Below are 27,792 nucleotides of genomic sequence, written 5' to 3'. Positions count from 1 at the left end.
CACACCCTCACCTCCACCGTCCTCCACTCCATCCAGCAATGTCTCTCAGCGCAGTGTTCAGCTGTCGCTAACACAAGCGTTGGAGTGAAAGCGCAAATACGCCGCCACCCACCCGCACGCACAAGCTTTAAACATGCACATTGCCAAATTAATCCAGGATGCTGCCGTACAGGCTTATGGAAACTGAAGCTTTCAAAAACATGATGGCAGCGGTCCCACGCTACTCGGTCCCCAATCGCCACTATTTTTCCCGGTGTGCCATCCCAGCCCTACACCAGCACGTCTCCTGCAACATAAATCGTGCCCTCACCAACGCAGTGGTCCACTTAACCACGGACACGTGGACAAGTACTGGCGGGCAGGGCCACTATATCTCCCTGATGGCACATTGGGTGAATTTGGTGGAGGCTGGGACTGTGTCAGAGCCTGGGACATCTCACGTCCTACCCACACCCAGAATAGCGGGACCTACCTCGGTGCTGATATCTTTGGAATTTTATGCCACCTCCTCTAAACCCTCCCCATCCTCCTCCTCCTCCATGTCTACCTCTCAATTAAGAAGTGTGAGCACGTCGCCAGCAGTCGGTAGCGTGCGGCACGGCAGCACAGCGGTGGGCAAGCGTCAGCAAGCCGTTCTGAAACTAATCAGCTTAGGTAACAAGAGGCACTCGGCCCCTGAGCTGTTGCAGGGTCTGAGAGAGCAGATCATCCTCTGGCTTTCGCCGCTGAGCCTCCAACCGGGCATGGTCATGTGTGACAATGGCCGTAACCTAGTTGCGGCTCTGCAGCTTGGCAGCCTCACACACATGCCATGCCTGGCCCATGTCTTCAATCTGCTGGTTCAGCAGTTTCTGAAAAATTACCCCCACTTGTCTGACCTGCTTGGCAAGGTGCGCTGCGTCTGTGCACATTTCTGCAAGTCTACCACGGACGCTGACCCCCCCGAGGACACTGCAACGTCTGTTTCAGCTGCCAGAGCACCGACTGCTGTGCGACGTGTCCACATGCTGGAATTCTACACTGCACATGTTGGCCAGGCTATACGAGCAGCGTAGAGCAATAGTGGAATACCAGCTGAAACATGAGTGGCTGAGTAGTAGTCAGCCTCCCCAATTCTTTACTGAGGAGTGGGCATGGATGGCAGATATCTGCCAGGTCCTCAAACTTTGAGGAGTCTACCCAGATGGTGAGCCGCGATGTGGCCATCATTAGCATTACCATCCCGCTGCTTTGAAGTTCGGTGCTAATGGCTGACACTTTGCAGTTGGAACAGGAGACGGGGGATGACAGTATTTCACTTGATAGCCAGACCACCCTCATGTCTATATCTCAGCACGTCTTGGAGGGGGGGGGGGGAGGAGGAGGGGGGGAAGAGACAGCTGGCCACACTGCAGAGGGTACCCATGCTGCTTGCCTCACATCTGTTGAGCGCGTATGGGCTGAAGAGGAGGAGGAGGAGGATCCTGAAAATCATCTTCCTAGTGAGTAAGAGAATAGAACAAAAAAAACTGGCAGTGGAGAAGGCGCAACACTCCAGGTTAAAGCAAATAGGAAGTGACCAAAGGTTTGGGAAACTTCTCCTTTTATTTCATAAAGTACATGATCAGCTTATGAAAATGCGTTTTGGGGATAACCTCTTTGTCAGTTCAGCTGGTGTTTAAAACATACAATAAATTGGTGGTCCCAAAAGGGTTAATGATTAGATCTGTTTGCCCTGACTGACCCACACCCCACGTACTTCCCACACAGAGTATTGCGGCTCCTACCTCGGTCATGGTTTTTCGGCCTTATTATGCCATCTCCTCCTCCTGCTTGGGGTCTGGGGATCAGCGCTGGGCAACAAGTATTTTCTCTCGTGTTACCACAGTTATCTGAGACAGTGGTTTGGGCCAAACAAAAGGAGTGTTACTGCATTAATGAGACGTTCACAGCTGCACTAGCATCCGAGTTCGCTTTATGCCCACGATTACTGAGGGTGTGAGCCGAAGCTGAGGTCCTTGGCGGGTTGAAACTGCCTTGTTTGGATGCTCTGATTTCTTTATGTGTAATACTTTCCTTGGGTTCCAGGGGCTCGCCTATGCTGTGGGTGCACAAGGACTTCCCATTGCGTTGTTTTACCTGTCTGGCAAAAATACACTGACTGACTTGGCTAGGGTGCAGACGTTCACAGCTGCACTAGCATCCGAGTCCACTTGAGGCCCACGATTACTGAGGGTGTGGGGATAGACCAAGGTCCTGGGGGTGAAGAATCAACAGGTATGGCCTGTGGAACCTCTTTGTGGTTCATCCAGTCCCTGGAGTGATAAAAGCAACCGTTACTGATTTAAAGAGCTGTTCACAGCTGTACTAGCATCCGAGTCCGCTTTATGCCCACGATTACTGAGGGTGTGAGCCAAGGCCGAGGTCCTTGGCGGGGTAAAACTCTGCCATGTTTGGGCACGCTCTTTTTTCCTGTTTGATTTTGTCCCTGGGTTCCAGGGGCTCGCCTATACTGTGGGAGCACAAAGGCTTTCCAATTGCATTGTTCAGCTATCTGACACATACAAAGAATGAATTGGGCAGAAATGTAGACCGAGGCCGAGGTCCTGGGCGGGGTGAAACTCTGCCATATTTGGGCACTCTCTTTTCTTCCTGTTTACTTTTGTCCCTGGGTTCCAGGGGCACGTCTATACTGTGGGTGCACAAAGGCTTCCCCATTGCATTGTTCAGCTATCTGACACATACAAAGAATGAATTGGGCAGAAATGTGGGCCGAGGCGGAGGTCCTTGGCAGGGTGAAACTCTACCTTGTTTGGGCACTCTGATTTCCCCATGCGTAATAACACGTTTGAGTTCCTTGGGCTCACCTATGCTGTGGGTGCATAAAGTCTTCCCATGGCAGTGTTTTACCTGTCTGGCACAAATAGACTGAATGACTAGGGGAGAAATGTGGGCCGAGGCCGAGGTCCTTGGTGGGGTGAAACTCTGCGATTTTTGGGCACTCTGATTTCTTCCTGTGTAATACCATCTTTGTGCACCGACAGCATAGGCGAGCCCAAGGAACTTAAAGACTTCCCATTGCAGTGTTGAGCTATCTGACACCTACACAGAATGAATTGTGTGGGGACACATGGATTTCCCATTGCTATGTAACTCGCGGCAGCTTGGGTCACACAAGGTGGAGGCTGGGACCGAGCCTAACCCTCGGCCCACTCACGTGCTTCCCACACAGAGTATTGCTGCATTGTGGAGATGTGTAGAAGTGCTGGCACCTGAGTCCCCTTTATGCCCACGTTTGCGGCTCCTGACAATTTTGTGACAGAGGTGGCACGGGATTGGAATGATGATGGTACATCAATTTATCATCAATTCTCAACAGCCATGTGGGCTATCGCCCACACTTTTAAAGAAGGTCGCTGCCTAGCCCTGCCAACCCTCTGCAGTGTGTGCCTCCGGTTCATCCTCATCCAGTACGCACTTATAAATAGACATGAGGGTGGTGTGGCTATGAAGCGAGCGCGTGACATTAGGCCAGCTGAACGCTGCAGAGGGAAGATTTTGTGTGTGCTGTGGACGCAGGGTCGTGCAGAGGGTTGGACAGCAATGCCAGCATGTAACCCAGGAAAAGAGGCAGCGGTGTCACCCGCAGGCAGTGATTATCCTTTGTTGCAGGTAGTGTGGTGCTTAGCTAAGATGTACCAGCGCGTGTGCCTTGCTAATGAGGGTTTGTCCCAAGTAAATTGTTAGGGGGGTGACCGCCAGGCTCTTGCCTCCATTTTGGCTAAATAGTGGGACCTGGAAGCCTCTGATGCAGCCATTCAGGCTTCCCCTGCCCTTCCCTGTCTGTTTCTGTGGTGTTTCCATGACTTTCTGATGTTTTCTGGTGTTTCACAAGTCATTACCTATGCGTAGCATCGGTCTTATACGAAAAATGCTCGAGTCCCCCATTGACTTCAATGGGGTTCATTACTCGAAACGAACTCTCGAGCAATACAAAAAGTTCGACTTGAGTACAGAGCACCCAAGCATTTTGGTGCCCGCTCATCTCTAGTTAAGGCCCATTTAGACACAATGATTATCACTAATAATTTGTCCAAAAGCCATCTTTTAAGCGATAATCATTGTGTATAAATGTGCCCATCTTTCACTGTACGGCCGAACTATGGTTTTCAGTTCTGCTTGAAAACCGTCTTTTAGCAGAACAGCTGATAAGCAGGACCGTATGCTGAGCTCTGCCTGAGTAGAGCTGATTACAGCTGATAACATTGTTACAGTTGTTCTCACTTCTCACCCTCCCCAGCAGAACAGCTGATAAGCAGGACTGCAGGCTGTCTGCTGTCCATGGTGCTGAATTCTCCAAGGGGAGCCCGTGGCTGAACAATGGAGCTAATTACAGAGCTCAGACCTATGCTGAGTTCTGTAACAGCTCCCAGAAGCTCATTTGCATGCAAATGAAGCTAATAAAATACTAATAGCAATTAGTGCCTATTAGTACTTTATGTAAAATAATCGCTGATCTTTCAATCTTTTGAAAGATATCTGTGTCTGTAAATGAGCCTTTATCTGCCATTTTATGTTGTGCTCCCATGTTGTCAGAGGCTGATGGGAAGAAAAGCTGGACATAAAAACACATTGTTTTGAGTCTGCCAGCTCGTAGGAGGAGTTGCCAGCATCATCATGGGCCCAGAAAGAGCTCAATGCTAACATGGTAGTGTGTGTTGTGGCCCTGAATGGTTGATAAAAGGACAGTGTTTGCGACATTCCACAAATAGCTTCAACACAAGACAGGTCTTGCAGATGGGAGTAAGAGATTGGAAAAGAGATTATGGCAGCAGAAGCAGCATTTATAATGTACTGTAGTAGAATTGGTTTGTTTAGTGGAATGCCAATTGTCAAGATGCGTCATTACTGCCCCCCTCGCTCACTTGCTGCTGGGTCCATGGTCAAGTGCCAGTGTCATTCATGTGCTGCATGCCGTGTTCTCTCCTCTGCCCAGTCCATGGAATATGCCCATAAGGCTTGTGCACACGTATTTCAATATCTGCTCCCACCATTCCTCTCCCAGCACCTGCTATATTAGGCATCCATATTCAACGAGGAATGCCTAAGCAATTGGTTCTGTTTTGTTTGGCCACTGGGTGCCATTTTCCTGTTCTGCAGGAAAGGGGGTGATGTGAACAAGCCCTTATTTGTGTGTTTTGGGTCATCATTATCTTGTTACATCACACATTTTGAGCTCATGAAGTGATATCTTTAAATTCTCTTGTAAAATGTTTTGATACACTTTATAATTTATAGTGCTACTAGGCGTTAGGACCCTAAAGAAGCAAAGAAGCCCCAAACCATGATGTTCTCCACACCATGCTTCACTGTTGGGATGAGGTTCAGGTGTTGTTCTTCTTCCTCCACTTTTATCTCATTGAACATTTTCCCAGAAACATCCAGGTGCAAACGTGGGACGTGTCACAATGTTTTTATGTAAAAATAGTGGTTATTTTGTGGTGTCCTTTTATGAACATCTTTCCTATCCAGCATTTTTCTAAGAGTGGACACATGAACAGAGGCTTTCTCACCTCTTTCAGGTTTGTTCATTTTGCTATTGAAATGATCTTACCTTGACACCTACTGCTTGGGAGAATGGCAACAGTCCTGAATTTTTTTCATGCATAGATACTTTATTTAACCATAGATTGATGTACAGCCAGGTCTTTAGTATTGCTTTTGTAGCTTTTCCAAATTAATGAGGTCTCTTTAACAAGTCTTCTGAAAGCTTTTTCCAATGAGACAAGTTTCATGTGAACCAGTCTTTCTTGATAAGAACAGATTTGTCAGTAACCAGGCTTTGTGTTCATTTATTTAATGGGCAGAACAGATGTGAAACCCACACTTCAAATCTCACATTCTTAGAGGTACTTTGGTAAAGAAAAATTAAACACAAATGTGCTCAGCCCTGTGTAAAAACATAAGAAAAATCATGATCCTCTATCAGTATCTGGTCCCCTGCTGTACTTTCGATCACAGAACAACTAGAAAATTGCCTTCCTTATTTGCAGGAAAAAACAGCCACGTTTGCTCTTCTTCACCAACTAACAGGTTTGCATTGTCCTTTTGAAGCCTATGCTGTATCGGCAGGGCTGGCTTGCCTGAGGGAATTGTAATCACAGCATTATAAAGTAAATTGCCTATTTTAGCAATTAACTAAAAATAATGACATGTCAACAGTAACTGTTTCTGCAACTACCGGTATTTTGAATAACGTACAAAGTGGTATGATAAAACAGGAAAGAATACAGATATGATAGGGTGCATGTTAAGGGCTAGAAGGCAGATTATCCACAGGTAAGCACAAAGGGTGTAACTATAAGGCTGGGTTCACACGGGGCGGAATTGCCACAGAATATCCATGCAGACTTTTCATACGGAAATTCTGCCGAGAATCTTAAGCCCAAGCCCCATTTGCAAAAATCTCCTCCACATGCTGCGGAGAAGCCGTTGCAGTCAAACTGTGCTGAAACTAACATGCCGCATGGAATTCAAAGCCGCGGCATGTCAATTGTATCACCATTTCCGTCACAGTTTCTCTCCTCTCTACGGGGAGAGATGGCCGCAGTGGAATACAGGAGGCGAAGCCGCTTCAAAATCTACACTGAATGCGCGGGTTTTGAAGCTGCATTTGTGCTGTGGAAATCTCGCAGTATTTCTGTGCGGACCCGCTGTGGTCATTCTGCGAGATTTCCACAGGATTTATGTCCCGTGTGACCACCTGAGGGCTCCTGCACACTTGCGTTTTTCTTGCACGTTTTTTTCCCACGATTTTGCTGCATTTTTTTAAATGTGAAAGTCAATAGGACTTTCTAAAGTTGAAAACACATTGCAATGCGTTTTTAACATAAGAAAATCCTATCAACCTCTGCGTTAAAAAATGCAGCAAAATTGCATGAAAAAACCATGCGAGAAAAACGCAAGTGTGCAGGAGCCATAAGGGGTGTCAAGTTTAGCCGTCACACATCTGGTAAATGGGATCACGTTATTGCTCTGCAAGGCAACAATTCTTTCCTCAATGCGAGACTCATTGCTGCATTCAATATCAACAGGATAAACTATTCATACTGCACAGCTGTAATAAACACCTGCCTAAATATACATTTTAATTTTTTTCTTACCAAAAATGCCCTTGGCTATCATGATGTTGCAGTTGGCTTTGGTCTCTTGTGAATGTGGCAGGTTAGTAATCAATATCTGCTAAAGTGACTTATGAATGTATAATTAGTCACATATGTAAACAGCAACAATGGCACTTATTCATATCCTGATATTGAAACATGATTATGCCGTGTGTCAAATATTGGTAAAATCGTAGAAATAACTGAAAATAGCATTTCCCTATGTAGCTTTTTTCGTATAATAAGCTTTTGTTTCAGCAACATGTTTAAACTGGTTAACTTAATTAGATTGGTTGCTAAGGTAATTTTAAGCAAACTAGATTAGCCCCATGACACCAGGAAGCCTGTAACATAAACAGAAAGACAAGTATTGCAAGCTTCCGCATTAAAACTACCGAGTAGAAATTGCTCCGGATGACATTTTTATATTTAGAGCTAATACTGAAATTTGCAAAATGTATCTTATTGTTGCTGACACATTGTAAAAAATGGATGGTGAAATGCGTCATTGGGGATATCCTCCCAGGAAATCTGCTGTGTTTTGTCTCTTGAGAATTACTCTACTTTGGTTACATTACTCACACAGGAAGGATGAGCCAGCTAATAATCATCAGTCTAGGTTCATTTAAATGGAGAATTCCCTTAAATATCTTTTACAATTGATACATTTTCCTAAACCAATATCCATTCATGCAGGGCTGATATTTATGAGATTTCAGTTTATGGACTCATGTAATAAACATATTACTGAGAATAGAAGATATTGCTTCAGCTTCCATACAACAGATTCAGGAAAGGAAGATTGAAGCTAATTCCATTGGCATAAGTTATGTGTTTCTCCGGTGCCATGTCCGTATGCATGTGATGCAATAGTTCAGTGACAGATGGGAGGATTAAGAACTCCAAGGAATTATATAAGTGATATATAAACCAGCAGTTCTTAATTTTAAGTCTGCACTCAGTTCTGCAAAACAGGATTACTGCCATATCTTCTCTGTAGCACAACTCCAAACAATTATTCAGCACTAACCCCCCTACTCTGAGCACTGATTCCCCCTTCCCACATTTCTCATCTCAGTTGAAGACTTTGACCCATATTTTTCAAACACAAGATCAACAACATCATAGTAAGCTCCAACCAGCTGTTCATGCACCCTGCTACACAACTGCCCATTGCGCTTTACAATAATGTGTTTCTTCACCATTGCTAATGAAAAGCTTTGCACTATACCTTCTCATCCAACTCTCTTTTTAACCATCTACAATCTGGCTTTCCACCCCATCATCGTACTGAAACTGCCTTAAAAAGCCAATACTTATCTGCTAACTGCCAAAACCAGTGCTCCTCCTTCTAGACCCATCCTCTACATTCAATGCACGTTACAACTCCGTTCTATTAAAACTGCTCTCATTCCTTGGCATCACAGACTTGCCCATATCCTGCATCTCCTCGTATCTCACCAACTGAAAATTTTGTGTCCGCCACACACAAACCATCATCTCAACCTCCCTCTCTTGGTGTCCCTCAAGGCTCTGTCCTGCGACTCCTAGTTTTTATCAGCTACACTCTTGGCCTGGGAAAATTCATAGAATCCCATGGCTTCCGGCATCTAGTACCACCTTTATGCTTATTGCACTCAAATTTATCTCTATGATCAAGATGTTACCTCTCTGCTATCCAGTATTTCAGACTGTCAGCTATATCCTCCCCCTTCTCTTGCCACTTTTTAAAACTCAAAATTGAGAAAACTGAATTCATTATCTTTACTGCCATTTTCTTCAAACAAGAACTATCGAATACATTTACCTCCAGACTTTTAAAAGTCCACTAATTCAGGATAACCAGTCTGTCTTTCCTGACATTCAAGTCCTTAGTATCTCCTTTTCTGCACCTCAAAGACATTTCTTGAATGCACTTGTTTCTCAACCTCAAGTCAACAAAAATGCGAGTGCATGTATTGATCTCTCACCTAGAATACAGCAACTGTCTTCTATGTGGTCTCCCATGTAACACTCTTGCACAACCTCCAACCCACCCTCACTTCTGATGCTTGTTTAATCTATCTTCCCCCTCATTCCACTGCTGCCTCTCCCTCCTGATAGGCCCTTCACTTGCTACCCATTGTCCAGTGAATTTAGTTCAAAATACTGCATTATCAATTACATACAAGGCTATCCACAACCTGCCCCTCCATACATCTCTGACCTAATATTTATCTCTTCTTGTCTGCTACTTGCACAACCATTCTCAAGATTTCTGTTGTGCACCCCCAATACTCTGGAACTCACTAGCCCAACTGTTACGATCGTGTGGGCAAACTAAGCACGGGGCCCACATGATCGTGACCAAAAGGGAACTAGGTATGCACACGGGTTACACAGGTGTCAAACAACTGACCCTGTCCTACACGGGAGGATGTCATGGCCCTACCTGAGCGAGGACATTGCCCCAATAAGGGCAGCCCAGCGGTCTTCGGATCTGGGCCCTAGCTGATCCTAGGAGCCACGCACCAGAACAAGAAGCATTCACATGCCACATGACAGGGACTGAACCACAGGACACACAGAGCCAGAATACACAGCATACAGCAGCCAAAATGCAACCACTAGTAACAGATAGGAAGCTGAATATAAATACCAGGTATTAGTTGACATTTTGTACAAGATGTGGAAGCTAGCAGGCCACTTCACGGCTCCTGGTTATCCTGCTAGTCCCTACACTAACCAGGAGTCTAGCAGAACCAGACACAGTTCACACAGCATGCTGCAACAGGACAGGACACAGATAGCAGGTCACACAGCAAGCTAACACAAAACTGACGGAATTCAAACGTACAAACGGACATGAACCAGCAAGACACAGATCACACAGCAAGCTTGCAGCAGACAAGGATTCATGACTGCTTACCCTTAACACTAGACACAGACTGACCAGGAGCTGGGTTTATATGTGAGGACAGACCCAGGAGATTGGCTAACAGGAAGTACCACACCCAGCCAGCTCAATCAATTAACCCTTGTTAATTGCTGGAAGCACAGTAGTACAACATATCTCAGCAGCATACGTAACACCAACCAAACAGACTTATCAGCTCAACATTTAAAAACCTTCAAAAGCAATGTGAAAACCCACCTATTCATAAAAGTCTACCATCAGGAATAATCTTACTGTCACTACATGAAAATATGAGTAGGTTCTGCCCTCATCTATTGTCTGCTTTCCACTTTCCTTGTAGCTTGTAAGTTCTTGCAGGCAGGATCTTCTCTCCCTCTGTACTAGCATCCCACACATTTAGTTTATGTTTATTGTATTTGTTTTTCATCTTATGTTTTCTACTTTGGTCAACACTAGAGATGAGCGAACGTACTCGTCCGAGCTTGATACTCGTTCGAGTATTAGCGTGTTCAAGATGCTCGTTACTCGTGACGAGTACCACGCGATGTTCGAGTTACTTTCACTTTCATCTCTGAGACGTTAGCGCGCTTTTCTGGCCAATAGAAAGACAGGGAAGGCATTACAACTTCCCCCTGCGACGTTCAAGCCCTATACCACCCCCCTGCAGTGAGTGGCTGGCGAGATCAGGTGTCACCCGAGTATATAAATCGGCCGCTCCCGCGGCTCGCCGCACATGCGTTCTCACAGAGATCAGGGATAGTGCTGTCTTGCTGGAGTTGCCATAGGGAGAGTGTTAGGAGTATTTTAGGCTTCAAGAACCCCAACGGTCCTTCTTAGGGCCACATCTAACCGTGTGCAGTAGTGTGGAGGCTGCTTTTTGCAGTGTTGCAGATTTTTTTTTTTTATATATCGGCCGTGCAGAGCATTGCGCCCTGCAGTAATTATACATACTCCAGGGCCAGTAGTGGTGAGGCAGGGACAGAAGACATATTTATTGAATATAGGCAGTGGGCCTTTCCAAAAGCATTTGGGAAAAAAAATCTATTTGGGCTGCCTGTGACTGTCCTTAGTGTACTGGGTCTGTGCTGGGGGTAGTTGTCCTCCTAATTCATACGCAGCCAGCTAAGTGTTACAGCAGGCTTGCGCAAAATTATTTCCTGGCTCTGCTGTGCGTTCCGTAAGCGAAGTCAGCCTCCAACCACAGGCCAATAAGTGGCACATTTAATTACAGCGTTCTGTTTCTGCACTACTGGTAATATACCATGCTGAGGGGTAGGGGTAGGCCTAGAGGACGTGGACGCGGGCGAGGACGCGGAGGCCCAAGTCAGGGTGTGGGCACAGGCCGAGCCAGTGCGGTGGCCAGGGGTAGAGGCAGGGCCAGACCGAATAATCCACCAACTGTTTCCCAAAGCGCCCCCTCGCGACATGCCACCCTGCAGAGGTCAAGGTGCTCTACGGTGTGGCAGTTTTTCACAGAGATGCCTGACGACCGACGAACAGTGGTGTGCAACCTTTGTCGCGCCAAGATCAGCTGGGGAGCCACCACCACCAGCATGCGCAGGCATATGATGGCCAAGCACCCCACAAGGTGGGACAAAGGCCGTTCACCGCCTCCGGTTTGCACCACTGCCTCTCCCCCTGTGCCCCAACCTGCCACTGAGATCCAACCCCCTCTGAGGACACAGGCACAACCGTCTCCTGGCCTGCACCCACACCCTCACCTCCGCTGTCCTCGGCCCCATCCAGCAATGTCTTTCAGCGCAGCGTCCAGAAATCGCTAGCGCCACTGTTTGAGCACAAGCGCAAGTACGCCGCCACGCACCCGCACGCTCAAGCATTAAACGTGCACATTGCCAAATTGATCAGCCTGGGGGTGCTGCCGTATAGGCTTGTGGAAATGGAGGCTTTCAAAAGCATGATGGCGGCGGCGGCCCCGCGCTACTCGGTTCCCAGTTGCCACTACTTTTCCCGATGTGCCGTCCCAGCCCTGCACGACCACGTCTCCCGCAACATTGTACGCGCCCTCACCAACGCGGTTACTGCCAAGGTCCACTTAACAACGGATACGTGGACAAGCACAGGTGGGCAGGGCCACTATATCTCCCTGACGGCACATTGGGTGAATTTAGTGGAGGCTGGGACAGAGTCAGAGCCTGGGACCGCTCACGTCCTACCCTCCCCCAGAATTGCGGGCCCCAGCTCGGTGCTGGTATCTGCGGCGGTGTATGCTTCCTCCACTAAACCACCCTCCTCCTCCTCCAACGCAACCTCTGTCTCGCAATCAAGATGTGTCAGCAGCAGCACGTCGCCAGCAGTCGGTGTCGCGCGGCGTGGCAGCACAGCGGTGGGCAAGCGTCAGCAGGCCGTGCTGAAACTACTCAGCTTAGGAGAGAAGAGGCACATGGCCCACGAACTGCTGCAGGGTCTGACAGAGCAGACCGACTGCTGGCTTGTGCCGCTGAGCCTCCAACCGGGCATGGTCGTGTGTGACAACGGCCGTAACCTGGTGGCGGCTCTGCAGCTCGGCAGCCTCACGCACGTGCCATGCCTGGCCCATGTCTTTAATTTGGTGGTTCAGCGCTTTCTGAAAAGCTACCCACACTTGTCATACCTGCTCGGAAAGGTGCGCCGGGTCAGCGCACATTTCCGCAATTCCAAGACGGACGCTGCCACCCTGCGGACCCTGCAACATCGGTTTAATCTGCCAGTGCACCGACTGCTGTGCGACGTGCCCACACGGTGGAACTCTATGCTCCACATGTTGGCCAGGCTCTATGAGCAGCGTAGAGCGATAGTGGAATACCAACTCCAACATGGGCGGCGTAGTGGGAGTCAGCCTCCTCAATTCTTTACAGAAGAGTGGGCCTGGTTGGCAGACATCTGCCAGGTCCTTGGAAACTTTGAGGAGTCTACCCAGATGGTGAGCGGGGATGCTGCAATCATTAGCGTCACCATTCCTCTGCTATGCCTCTTGAGAAGTTCCCTGCAAAGCATAAAGGCAGATGCTTTGCACTCGGAAACGGAGGTGTGGGAAGACACTATGTCGCTGGATAGTCAGAGCACCCTCATGTCTATATCTCAGCGTGTTGAGGAGGAGGAGGGGGAGGAGCTTGAGGAGGAGGGGGAAGAGACAGCTTGGCCCACTGCTGAGGGTACACATGCTGCTTGCCTGTCATCCTTTCAGCGTGTATGGCCGGAGGAGGAGGAGGACTAGGAGGAGGATCCTGAAAGGGATCTTCCTAGTGAGGACAGCCATGTGTTGCGTACAGGTACCCTGGCACACATGGCTGACTTCATGTTAGGATGCGTTTCTCGTGACCCTCGCGTTACACACATTCTGGCCACTATGGATTACTGGGTGTACACACTGCTCGACCCACGGTATAAGGAGAACCTTTCCACTCTCATTCCCGAAGAGGAAAGCGGTTCGAGAATGATGCTATACCACAGGGCGCTGGTGGACAAACTGATGGTAAACTTCCCATCCGACAGCGCTAGTGGCAGAAGACGCAGTTCCGAGGGCCAGGTAGCAGGGGAGGTGCAGAGATCAGGCAGCATGTACAGCGCAGGCAGGGGAACATTCTCCAAGGCCTTTGCCAGCTTTATGGCTCCCCAGCAAGACTGTGTCACCGCTCCCCAGTCAAGGCTGAGTTGGCGGGAGCACTGTAAAAGGATGGTGAGGGAGTACGTAGGCGATCGCACGACTATCCTCGGTGACGCCTCTGCCCCCTACAACTACTGGGTGTCGAAGCTGGACACGTGGCCTGAACTCGCGCTCTATGCCCTGGAGGTGCTTGCTTGTCCTGCGGCTAGCGTCTTGTCAGAGAGGGTGTTTAGTGCGGCTGGGGGAATCATCACGGATAAGCGTACCTGCCTGTCAACCGACAGTGCCGACAGGCTTACACTCATCAAGATGAACAAAGCCTGGATTTCCCCAGACTTCTCTTCTTCACCAGCGGACAGCAGCGATACCTAAGCAATGCGTAGGCTGCACCCACGGATGGAAGCATTGTTCTCTATCACCATCAAAAACGTGGACCTTTTAGCTTCATCAATCTATGTATAATATTCCTCCCCCTCCTCCTGCTCCTCCTCCTGAAACCTCACGTAATCACGCCGAACGGGCAATTTTTCTTAGGCCCACAAGGCTCAGTCATATAATTTTTCTAAACAATTTTTATACGTTTCAATGCTCATTACAGCGTTGAAACTTGCACCTGAACCAATTTTTATTTTAACTGGGCTGCCTCCAGGCCTAGTTACCAATTAAGCCACATTAACCAAAGCGATTAATGGGTTTCACCTGCCCTCTTGGTTGGGCATGGGCAATTTTTCTGAGGTACATTAGTACTGTTGGTACACCAATTTTTGGGGGCCCTCGCCAACAGTGTAATCCAATTAATTTTTGGCCCACCTGCATTACAGCTGACGTTACATCAGCTGTGCTGGGCACTGCAATGGGATATATTTATGTACCGCCGGTGGGTTCCAGGGAGCCACCCATGCTGTCGGTCCACACGGAGTTGTAACTACATGTGTCCACTTCTAAAGAACCCCAGTCTGACTGGGGCATGCAGTGTGGGCCGAAGCCCACCTGCATTAAACATGACATTACCTCAGCTGTGATGGGCAATGCTATGGGATATATTTATGTGCCGCCGGTGGCTTCCTGGCACCCACCCATGCTGTGGGTCCACAGGGCCTTCACAATAGGGAGTTGTACCTGCCTGTGTCTATGAATTAAAAAGCCCGGTCAGGTTGGGGCATGCAGTGTGGGCCGAAGCCCACCTGCATTTAATCTGACGTTAGCTCAGCTGTCCAGGGCACTGCAATGGGATACATTTATGTACAGCGGGTGGGTTCCAGGGAGCCACCCATGCTGTGGGTGCACACGGAATTCCCATTGCGGAGTTGGGGATTCCCAGTTGTACCTGCCTGTGACTATTTATAAAAAAACGCGGTCTGACTGGGGCATGCAGACACCTTGACAGAATGAATAGTGTGTGGCACATAGGTTCCCCATTGCTATGCCCACGTGTGCAGCTTCTGTTGGCGGTGGCACAGGATTATATTTCTCATTGCTTCTTACAGCATTGTGGGCTATCGCCCCGCCCCTTTTAAAGAGGGTCGCTGCCTAGCCGTGCCAACCCTCTGCAGTGTGTGCCTGCGGTTCCTCCTCATGGCAGACGCACTTATAAATAGACATGAGTGTGGCGTGGCATGAGGGCAGCCTAAGGCTGCGCAGGGACAATTTGGTGTGCGCTGTGGACACTGGGTCGTGCAGGAAGGGGGGGGGGGGTTGGGTAGCATGTAACCCAGGAGAAGTGGCAGCGGAGTATCATGCAGGCAGTGATTGTGCTTTGTTGGAGGTAGTGTGGTGCTTAGCTAAGGTATGCATTGCTAATGAGGGCTTTTCAGAAGTAAAAGTTGTTGGGAGGGGGGGGGCACTCTTGCCGCTATTGTGGCTTAATAGTGGGACCTGGGAACTTGAGATGCAGCCCAACATGTAGCCCCTCGCCTGCCCTATCCGTTGCTGTGTCGTTCCCATCACTTTCTTGAATTGCCCAGATTTTCACAAATGGAAACCTTAGCGAGCATCGGCGATATACAAAAATGCTCGAGTCGCCCATTGACTTCAATGGGGTTCGTTACTCAAAACGAACCCTCGAGCATCGCGATAATTTCGTCCCGAGTAACGAGCACCCGAGCATTTTGGTGCTCGCTCATCTCTAGTCAACACACATTTTCTATCACTACACCCCTCACCTGATTGTCTGTCTCACACTGTAAGTCTCCTATATATATATATATATATATATATATATATATATATATATATATATATATATATATATATATATCTCACTTCCATGCAGTGCAGTGTCCTGTCTGATACTTATCATGCACTATCTTGATACTGAGATTTCTCTCTGCTTTCTCTTCCTCTATGCTGTGTTAGCAATCCTATGATGCATCAGCACAGCATCACATGACCAGCTAAAGCTAGTACCATCTCTGCGTGCTGAAAGTACAGTGTGAATTTTATTATTGTTGATATTCTTTTAAATAAGCGAAAGACCAAAGGCAAACAGCCAGGGAGGATTTACTGTCATCTTCATTATAATAGTGTTTACAGGAGATTTCTAATCATCAGTAATGTGATTGGATTCTCGGTCCCCTCCAATTCCGTGAAGTGTCATTGTGGTACAGGCCATGAAAGTTTATCATACAGAATGTTTTGGTGACCTTAGGAGAGAACAGAGAGATGTGTGATTCCCAAAGAGCTACCATGATATCACATGACCCAACTGAAGTTCATTTTTTTCAGATAGAAAGAAATAGCTAAACAGGGAAATACTGGCTAATTTATGAATGTGGGTGACGTACCGGAAGTGACATCAGCGGGAGTCCGAGGAGTCTGTGGAGCAGTGAGCGGGAGCGGGGGAACGGCGGAATGGCACCATAAGCCACAAGAAGACCAAGAGAGCCACTGCAAGGATATATCCAGCCACTAGAAGAGGAGAAGAAGAGTAGAAGAGAGCAGATACCAGAGCGTCAGGAATCCTGAGAATGCGGCCGCCAGGAGAGAGGTCCCGGCGCTGAGCCTGCAGGTGACGTCGTCGGCTGCAGAGGAGCTTCTGACAGGAACGGATAAGTATATTTTGTGTATCTAAGTGTGTGTCTGTGTATTTAAGTGTGTCTAAGTGTGTGTCTGTGTGTCTAAGTGTGTGTGTAACTAAGTTTTGTGTGACTAAGTGTGTGTGTGTGTGTGAGACTAAGTATGGGGGTGTAAGAGAGTGAGTGCGTAAGTGAAGAAAATCAGTGTAAGTGCCTGTGTGCGAGGTGTAAGGGAAGCAAAATTGGGTAAGTGAGCGAGAGCAAGCAGCAAGTGTGTGGGTGTTTCAAAAAAAAAAGAGTGAGCGGTTGCAAATGGGCGGAGGCAAGTGAGCAGTTGCGAATGGCAAAGGCGCGTGAGCAGTTACGAATGGGAGGAGGCACGTGAGCATTTGCGAACGGGCGGGGGCGTGTTTAGAGTGTGATCTAGTCAATTTTTACTACTTCTATAAGTAAATTGTAGATCCCCATTAGGATGAGCTCCATGCCTGACAATGCCATCCAGTATGCTACTTGTGTAATGTATGTGGTCCTTGATCAGCCGATCAAGGGTGCATACTGTTGAGCAATATGCGTGCATGTTGCACATTTGGAAGCCCAAATCCTGGATCTAAATGAGCGAAAGGCAAGATGGAGATCCATTGATAACATGGAAAGGAGTTTGCTGCTCACTGAGCAGGCACTTGCAGGGGTAAAGGGTGGGGCGTATGGTAGTTCGGAAGATGAGGATGAGCAGGCAGCTAGCTGGGTGACAGTTAGAAGGGTTAAAGGGAAGAGAACCAGGGAGGCTAGTCCTGAACTGGCACACCCCAACAAGTTTGCAAAGTTGGCAGATAAGGGGGTGCCATTACAGAGCCAGCACCGCTGTAGCACGACATGCCCTCTGAACGGCAGGGAGATGACTGCTCCAGTGAGAAGGGGACGGGGAGCACAGGGTAGGTTAGACAGGTCCTAGTAGTGGGAGACTCAATTATAAAGGGGATGGATAGGGCAATCTGCCATAAAGACCAGGATCGTCGAACGATGTGTTGTCTTACTGGTGTTCGAGTTCGGCACATCGCGGATCAGATTGACAGATCTGGGACTTGTGGGACTTTAATTATCCGGATATAACATGGGAAAACGAAACTTGAAAACCTCACAAGGATGATAAATTCTTGAGAACAATTAAAGATAACTACTTTACACAGCTTGTACAGGAGCCAACTAGAGGAAGGGTCACTCTGGACTTATTATTAGCTAACAAACCAGACCAAATAATGGGGGTGCAGGTTGAGGGACACTTGGGAAATAGTGACCACAATATAATTAATTTCCAGCTGTCATTCAATAAGAAGCCTTATCAGGTAGCGACAACAAAACTAAACTTTAGTAAAGCAAAAAAAAATTTTTTTAAATCAAGTTTTATTGGAATTTTTTCATACATTACATGTAAGAAATATAACATTTGAGGTTGAAAGAATTTAACCATCATTTAATGGCATACAATGTCCTAATTCCTCTTAGATCTCTCTCAGTCTGGGACCTCCCCAGTTCTCGGTCACGGCCAAGCGAGAGCTCCATCTAACCTAGTAACAAAATAGATCGAAAAGCATAGAAAGAAAGAATAAAAAATGAATAGGAGAAGTCAGGGATTAGGGAGGGAGTAGGGAAGGAGAAGGGGGGATGTAGGCTATCAAGTCTGGCCTTGTCACCGCAGGTTACTCCGCTCCATGTCTCGGAACTCGTAGAGCCATCCGGGCCACATTTCAGCACAAACGCCCGGGGGTTTCGCGTTTACACTGCTTCAAGGGACACTGTCCCTTGCCTCTGTCAATTTCAGTGTAAATCCAAAGCCGATCAACCTAGGTCCCATCTACCTCTATGTATGTCTCAAGGGTTTTGTCTTAGAGATCTCTAGGGATGCCAGGTTTGGATGAACTTGTCATGTGTTCCTTCCGCCCAGCTTTGTAGTTCCTCTAGATTATATATCATATCTACCTTTTCTTCCCACTGCAACAGTGAAGGGGGGGGGGGGGGAGGTCTTCTTTAGCCAGTTTAGTGAAACCAGGGCCTTTGCTGCATCTAGTAAGTATGCTATCAGTCTATTTTTTATCGGGTGGAATGTTGTGGAGGGTTTCCACAAAAAGATTACCTCGGCAGATAGCATAAAACCCGGGGAAAGTAATCTCAAGACCCTTTCGACCTCCCTCCAGAAAGGCACTATCAGCAAGCAGTCCCGCCAGATATGGAGATAGGATCTGACCGCTTTCTCACACCTCCAGCATTTGTTGTGTGAGGCTAACTTGTAATCGTATAACCACTGCGGTGTTTTATACCATCTCACTAGTAGCTTGTAGTGACTCTCCTGCATAAGAACATAGGAGGAGAGGCCATATGCCATTTTTTAGAATTAACTTGCTATCTCCACTGGACAGGGACATTTTCAGTTCCTTTTCCCAAGTGGACAGGAAAGCTGGCCTGGAGAAGACCATAGCTGCGATAAAGTTTCTCTGTATAATCAAAATTTTCTTTGTGGGAGGACTGCTTACACCAAGTGTCCTCTCAAAGTGAGTCAAAGGTCTAGTAGATTTGTGTCATAAGATGAACTCCCCAATCCCGTTAATTAGATGTGTTTTTTGTAAAAATTGTAGGGATTGGAGGGGAAGAAGAGACTGCAGAATTTCTTCTGGAGGTTTGTGGGTGTGAGGGGTTAATTCAGGTTTATGCCTTTAAATAGAGAATGATAAGTGTATTTCACAGAATACTTATGTGTTTATAATTTACGTCTTCTTCTGCTAAAGGTTTAAGCTTATATGTGTAAGGGCTGACGCTTTAAAAATAGACTACAGAGACTCCATTTTGTCTCTTTGCTTGTCTGTAGAGATGAGCGAGCACCAAAATGCTCGGGTGCTCGTTACTCGAGACAAATTTTTCGCGATGCTCGAGGGTTCGTTTCGAGTAACGAACCCCATTGAAGTCAATGGGCGACTCGAGCATTTTTGTATATCGCCGATGCTCGCTAAGGTTTTCATTTGTGAAAATCGGGGCAATTCAAGAAAGTGATGGGAACGACACAGAAACGGATAGGGCAGGCGAGGGGCTACATGTTGGGCTGCATCTCAAGTTCCCAGGTCCCACTATTAAGCCACAATAGCGGCAAGAGTGGGCCCCCCCCTCCCAACAATTTTTACTTCTGAAAAGCCCTCATTAGCAATGCATACCTTAGCTAAGCACCACACTACCTCCAACAAAGCACAATCACTGCCTGCATGACACTCCGCTGCCACTTCTCCTGGGTTACATGCTGCCAATTCCCCCCCCCCCACGACCCAGTGTCCACAGCGCACACCAAACTGTCCCTGCCCAGCCTTCAGCTGCCCTCATGCCACGCCACCCTCATGTCTATTTATAAGTGCGTCTGCCACAGGAAAAGCAGGCACACACTGCAGAGGGTTGGCACGGCTAGGCAGCGACCCTCTTTAAAAGGGGCGGGGCGATAGCCCACAATGCTGTACAGAAGCAATGAGAAATCCAATCATGTGCCACCTCCATCTGGAGCTGCACACGTGGGCATAGCAATGGGGAACCTATGTGCCACACACTATTCATTCTGTCAAGGTGTCTGCACGCCCCAGTCAGACCGCGTTTTTTTATAAATAGTCACAGGCAGGTACAACTCCGCAATGGGAATTCCGTGTGCACCCACAGCATGGGTGGCTCCCTGGAACCCACCGGCGGTACATAAAAATATCCCATTGCAGTGCCCATCACAGCTGAGGTAGTAATGTCATGTTTAATGCAGGTGGGCTTCGGCCCACACTGCATGCCCCAGTCAGACTGGGGTTCTTTAGAAGTGGAAACAGATGCATTTACAACTCCCTGTGGACCCACAGCATGGGTGGGTGCCAGGAACCCACCGGCGGTACATAAATATATCCCATTGCATTGCCCAACACAGCTGAGGTAGTAATGTCATGTTTAATGCAGGTGGGCTTCGGCCCACACTGCATGCCCCAGTCAGACTGGGGTTCTTTAGAAGTGGAAACAGATGCATTTACAACTCCCTGTGGACCCACAGCATGGGTGAGTGCCAGGAAGCCACCGGCGGTACATAAATATATCCCATTGCATTGCCCAACACAGCTGAGGTAGTAATGTCATGTTTAATGCAGGTGGGCTTCGGCCCACACTGCATGCCCCAGTCAGACTGGGGTTCTTTAGAAGTGGAAACAGATGCATTTACAACTCCCTGTGGACCCACAGCATGGGTGGGTGCCAGGAACCCACCGGCGGTACATAAATATATCCCATTGCATTGCCCAACACAGCTGAGGTAGTAATGTCATGTTTAATGCAGGTGGGCTTCGGCCCACACTGCATGCCCCAGTCAGAATGGGGTTCTTTAGAAGTGGAAACAGATGCATTTACAACTCCCTGTGGACCCACAGCATGGGTGGCTCCCTGGAACCCACCGGCGGTACATAAAAATATCCCATTGCAGTGCCCAACACAGCGGATGTAACGTCAGCTGTAATGCAGGTGGGCTAAAAATTCATTTGATTACACTGTAGGCGAGGGCCCACAAAAATTGCTGTATCAACAGTACTAATGTACATCAGAAAAATTGGCCATGGCCAACCAAGAGGGCAGGTGAAACCCATTAATCGCTTTGGTTAATGTGGCTTATTTGGTAACTAGGCCAGGAGGCAGCCCAGTTAAAATAAAAATTGGTTCAGGTGAAAGTTTCAACGCTTTAATGAGCATTGAAACGTATAAAAATTGTTTAGAAAAATTATATGACTGAGCCTTGTGGGCCTAAGAAAAATTGCCCGTTCGGCGTGATTATGTGAGGTTTCAGGAGGAGGAGCAGGAGGAGGAGGAGGAATATTATACATAGATTGATGAAGCGAAAAGGTCCCCGTTTTTGATGGGGATACAGAACGATGCTTCCATCCACGGGTGCAGCCTACCTATTGCTTAGGTATCGCTGCTGTCCGCTGGTGAAGAGAAGTCTGGGGAAATCCAGGCTTTGTTCATCTTGATGAGTGTTAGCCTGTCGGCACTGTCGGTTGACAGGCGGGTACGCTTATCTGTGATGATTCCCCCAGCCGCGCTAAACACCCTCTCTGACAAGACGCTAGCCGCAGGACAAGCAAGCACCTCCAGGGCATACAGCGCGAGTTCAGGCCACGTGTCCAGCTTCGACACCCAGTAGTTGTAGGGGGCAGAGGCGTCACCAAGGACGGTCGTGCGATCGCCTACGTACTCCCTCACCATCCTTTTACAGTGCTCCCGCCGACTCAGCCGTGACTGGGGAGCGGTGACACAGTCTTGCTGGGGAGCCATAAAGCTGTCAAGGGCCTTAAAGAGTGTTGGCCTGCCTGTGCTGTACATGCTGCCTGATCTCCGCGCCTCCCCTGCTACCTGGCCCTCGGAACTGCGCCTTCGGCCACTAGCGCTGTCGTATGGGAATTTTATCATCAGTTTGTCCGCCAGGGTCCTGTGGTATAGCAACACTCTCAAACCCCTTTCCTCTTCGGGTATGAGAGTGGAAAGGTTCTCCTTATACCGTGGGTCGAGCAGTGTGTACACCCAGTAATCCATAGTGGCCAGAATGCGTGTAACGCGAGGGTCACGAGAAAGGCATCCTAACATGAAGTCAGCCATGTGTGCCAGGGTACCTGTACGCAACACATGGCTGTCCTCACTAGGAAGATCACTTTCAGGATCCTCCTCCTCCTCCTCCTCCTCCTCAGGCCATACACGCTGAAAGGATGACAGGCCAGCAGCATGTGTACCCTCACCAGTGGGCCAAGCTGTGTCTTCCCCCTCCTCCTCATCTTCCTCCTCCTCCTCCTCCTCCTCACCGCGCTGAGATAAAGACAGGAGGGTGCTCTGACTATCCAGCGACATACTGTCTTCCCCCGGCTCTGTTTCCGAGTGCAAAGCGTCTGCCTTTATGCTTTGCAGGGAACTTCTCAAGAGGCATAAAAGAGGAATGGTGACGCTAATGATTGCAGCATCGCCGCTCACCACCTGGGTAGACTCCTCAAAGTTTCGAAGGACCTGGCAGATGTCTGCCAACCAGGCCCACTCTTCTGAAAATAATCGAGGAGGCTGACTCCCACTGTGCCGCCCATGTTGGAGTTGGTATTCCACTATAGCTCTACGCTGCTCATAGAGCCTGGCCAACATGTGGAGCATAGAGTTCCACCGTGTGGGCACGTCGCACAGCAGTCGGTGCACTGGCAGATTAAACCAATGTTGCAGGGTGCGCAGGGTGGCAGCGTCCGTGTGGGACTTGCAGAAATGTGCGCAGAGCCGGCGCACCTTTCCGAGCAGGTCTGACAAGCGTGGGTAGCTTTTCAGAAAGCGCTGAACCACCAAATTAAAGACGTGGGCCAGGCATGGCACGTGCGTGAGGCTGCCGAGCTGCAGAGCCGCCACCAGGTTACGGCCGTTGTCACACACGACCATGCCCAGTTGGAGGCTCAGCGGCGCAAGCCAGCGGTCGGTCTGCTCTGTCAGACCCTGCAGCAATTCGTGGGCCATATGCCTCCTATCTCCTAAGCTGAGTAGTTTCAGCACGGCCTGCTGACGCTTGCCCACCGCTGTGCTGCCACGACGCGCGACACCGACTGCTGCCAACGTGCTGCTGCTGCTGACACATCTTGATTGCGAGACAGAGGTTGCGTTGGAGGAGGAGGAGGAGGAGGAGGGTGGTTTAGTGGAGGAACAGGGCACAGGGGGAGAGGCAGCGGTGCAAACCGGAGGCGGTGAACGGCCTTCGTCCCACCTTGTGGGCTGTTTGGCCATCATATGTCTGCGCATGCTGGTGGTGGTGAGGCTGCTGGTGGTGGCTCCCTGGCTGATCTTGGCGCGACAAAGGTTGCACACCACTGTTCGTCGGTCGTCTGCACTCTCAGGGAAAAACTGCCAGACCTTTGAGCACCTCGGCCTCTGCAGGGTGGCATGGCGCGAGGGGGCGCTTTGGGAAACATTTCGTGGATTATTCGGTCTGGCCCTGCCTCTACCCCTGGACACCGCACTGCCTCTTGCAACCTGCCCTGCTGCTGCCCTTGCCTCCCCCTCTGAAGACCTGTCCTCAGTAGGCGTAGCAAACCAGGTGGGGTCAGTCACCTCATTGTCCTGCTGCTCTTCCTCCGAATCCTCTGTGCGCTCCTCCCTCGGACTTAATGCCCTTACTACTACCTCACTAATAGACAACTGTGTCTCATCGTCATCGGCCTCCTCACCCACTGAAAGGTCTTGAGACAGTTGCCGGAAGTCCCCAGCCTCATCCCCCGGACCCCGGGAACTTTCGAATGGTTGGGCATCAGTCACGATAAACTCCTCTGGTGGGAGAGGAACCTCTGCTGCTCAATCTGAGCAGGGGTCCGAGAACAGTTCCTGGGAGTCTGCCCGCTTCTCAGAATGTCTCATTTTCATGGAGTGAGGAGGCTGGGAGGAAGGAGGAGCAGCAGCCAGAGGATTCTGAGTTGCAGCAGTGGACGTCGCAGAACTCTGGGTGGACGATAGATTGCTGGAAGCACTTTCTGCCATCCACGACAGGACCTGCTGACACTGCTCATTTTCTAATAAAGGTCTACCGCGTGGACCCATTAAATGTGCTATGAATGTGGGGACGCCAGAAACGTGCCTCTCTCCTAATCCCGCAGCAGTCGGCTGCGATACACCTGGATCAGGAGCTCGGCCTGTGCCCACACCCGGACTAGGGCCTCCGCGTCCTTGGCCGCGCCCACGTCCTCTAGGCCTACCCCTACCCCTCAGCATGCTGTATTACCAGGAATGCAGAAACACAACACTGTAATTAAATGTGCCGCTAATTGGCCTGTGGTTGGAGGCTGAGTTCGCTTACGGAACGCCAGGAAATAATTTGACGCAAGCCTGCTGTAACACTTAGCTTGCTGCGTATTTATTTGGAGAAATACTACCCCCAGCAGACACGGACTCAGAACACTGAGCAGAGTGACAGGCAGGCCAAATAGATTTTTTCCAAATATTTTTTTCAAAAGGACCACTGCGTATATTCAATCTATAATATATGTCTTCTGGCCCTGCCTACACAATTCTGTCCCTGGACTGTGTGATGGAACTGCAGTGTTGCACTGTTATTAACTGCAACAGACCGGTGATTTCAGAGCCAGGAAATAATTTGGCGCAAGCCTGCTGTAACACTTAGCTGGCTGCGTATTTATTTGGAGAAATACTACCCCCAGCAGACACGGACGCAGAACACTGAGCAGAGTGACAGGCAGGCCAAATAGATTTTTTCCAAATATTTTTTTCAAAAGGACCACTGCGTATATTCAATCTATAATATATGTCTTCTGGCCCTGCCTACACAATTCTGTCCCTGATGTGTGTGTCACGGAACTGCAGTGTTGCACTGTTATTAACTGCAACAGACCGGTGATTTCAGAGCCAGGAAATAATTTGGCGCAAGCCTGCTGTAACACTTAGCTGGCTGCGTATTTATTTGGAGAAATACTACCCCCAGCAGACACGGACCCAGAACACTGAGCACAGTGACAGGCAGGCCAAATAGATTTTTTCCAAATATTTTTTTCTAAAGGACCACTGCGCATATTCAATCTATAATATGTCTTCTGGCCCTGCCTACACAATTCTGTCCCTGATGTGTGTGTCACGGAACTGCAGTGTTGCACTGTTATTAACTGCAACAGACCGGTGATTTCAGAGCCAGGAAATAATTTGGCGCAAGCCTGCTGTAACACTTAGCTGGCTGCGTATTTATTTGGAGAAATACTACCCCCAGCAGACACGGACCCAGAACACTGAGCAGAGTGACAGGCAGGCCAAATAGATTTTTTCCAAATATTTTTTTCTAAAGGACCACTGCGTATATTCAATCTATAATATGTCTTCTGGCCCTGCCTACACAATTCTGTCCCTGATGTGTGTGTCACGGAACTGCAGTGTTGCACTGTTATTAACTGCAACAGACTGGTGATTTCAGAGCCAGGAAATAATTTGGCGCAAGCCTGCTGTAACACTTAGCTGGCTGCGTATTTATTTGGAGAACTACTACCCCCAGCAGACACAGACCCAGAACACTGAGCAGAGTGACAGGCAGGCCAAATAGATTTTTTTCAAATATTTTTTTCTAAAGGACCACTACGTATATTCAATCTATAATATATGTCTTCTGGCCCTGCCTACACAATTCTATCCCTAGAGTATTCCTGCAGGGCGCAATGCTCTGCACGGCCGATATACCAAAAAAAAAAAAAAGTGCAACACTGCTAAAAGCAGCCTCCACACTTCTGCACACGGTTAGATGTGGCCCTAAGAAGGACCGTTGGGGTTCTTGAAGCCTACAATAACTCCTAACGCTCTCCCTGCCTCCACACTTCTGTCCCTGGACTATTACTGCAGGGCGCAATGCTCTGCACGGTCGATATACCAAAAAAAAAAAAGTGCAACACTGCTAAAAGCAGCCTCCACACTTCTGCACACGGTTAGATGTGGTCCTAAGAAGGACCGTTGGGGTTCTTGAAGCCTACAATAACTCCTAACGCTCTCCCTGCCTCCACACTTCTGTCCCTGGACTATTACTGCAGGGCGCAATGCTCTGCACGGCCGATATACCAAAAAAAAAAAAAGTGCAACACTGCTAAAAGCAGCCTCCACACTACTGCACACGATTAGATGTGGCCCTAAGAAGGACCGTTGGGGTTCTTGAAGCCTACACTAACTCCTAACACTCTCCCTACAGCAGCTCCAACACGATACCACTGTCCCTCAGCTATCTCACAACGCATCTGAGGCGAGCCGCGGGAGGGGCCGATTTTTATACTCGGGTGACACCTGATCTCCCCAGCCACTCACTGCAGGGGGGTGGTATAGGGCTTGAATGTCGCAGGGGGAAGTTGTAATGCCTTCCCTGTCTTTCAATTGGCCAGAAAAGCGTGCTAACGTCTCAGAGAAGAAAGTGAAAGTAACCCGAACATCGCGTGGTACTCGTTACGAGTAACGAGCATCTCGAACACGCTAATACTCGAACGAGTATCAAGCTCGGACGAGTACGTTCGCTCATCTCTACTTGTCTGCTATAATACACATATATATCTGTATGGTTTTCAACTTTCACTTGAGAAAAATGTTAGATTTCAATTATAATGACCCACCTGGAAATATTAATTGGATAAACACTGGGTTCCTGTCCTATTCTCATCTCTAAACAATTTTAGTAGAAACTTGCAACAAGCTTACAGGAATGTACCCCCCGATTACACCTACACAGAGGAAGACATACTGATAAGAGGCCGAGATGTTTTAAATCAATATATGTGCTTATTAATTTTAATTGTATCTGGCATAAAGCCACTTGCTTCGAAGGACTGTATAAAGATTGAATACATTGTGGATTAAACAGGCATTTCTTTGGTTAGCACATACGGTGTGGTGTCCATTGATCTCCTCCAAGTATACTCGCATGTTCAACTGATTGGGAAGCAGACAGCATCAGCTGACGGGTCCCCTTGTGACCCCCCTAACAATACTTGGCGCTCCAACGAGGGACAGAAGTTAACTCCTTACCTGCAGCTGATACCTGACGACCCTGCCTGCCGACCAGCCGGACTAGAGGCCACGGGACCCCAGATCTACAAAACACCGGTGTAAGGTAAGCCCTTGACTTACCACTCTAGCTCTGGATTCCCCGGACTTCAGTCACGTGTCGACAGACGGTTAGTTGCTGCATGTTTATAGGACACTTCTGCCTGTTATTTACGGTGTTCTTAGTAACCGTGCTAGACGGAAGAACCCTTGTGTGTATATTGCCATGCTGTCTGCTGTGTGCTGTAGAAATTATTGTTTTTTTTTGCCGGACTCATAATGTTAGCTGTAATTTGTAATAAGATTGCTAAAAGCCGCCAGCAAGGCAAGCCGTGGTCCTTCCTCTATCCCCGTAAGTATAGTAGTAATATATTCGTAATATAGATTGCGAATATCCTGCCCGTTGCGGACGTGGCAGAAGGGACATTTAAGTCCAAAAGTATTTCTGCCAGTTGCGGACTCGCAGAAGATAATAAATATCCTGCCCGTTGCGGACGTGGCAGAAGGGACATTTAAGTCCAAAAGTATTTCTGCCAGTTGCAGACTTGCAGAAGA

The sequence above is a fragment of the Eleutherodactylus coqui genome, chromosome 2, assembly GCF_035609145.1.
Source record: "Eleutherodactylus coqui strain aEleCoq1 chromosome 2, aEleCoq1.hap1, whole genome shotgun sequence".
NCBI lineage: Eukaryota > Metazoa > Chordata > Amphibia > Anura > Eleutherodactylidae > Eleutherodactylus > Eleutherodactylus coqui.
The sequence above is the reverse complement of the archived record's forward strand: the minus strand, read 5'-3'. Positions refer to the sequence as shown.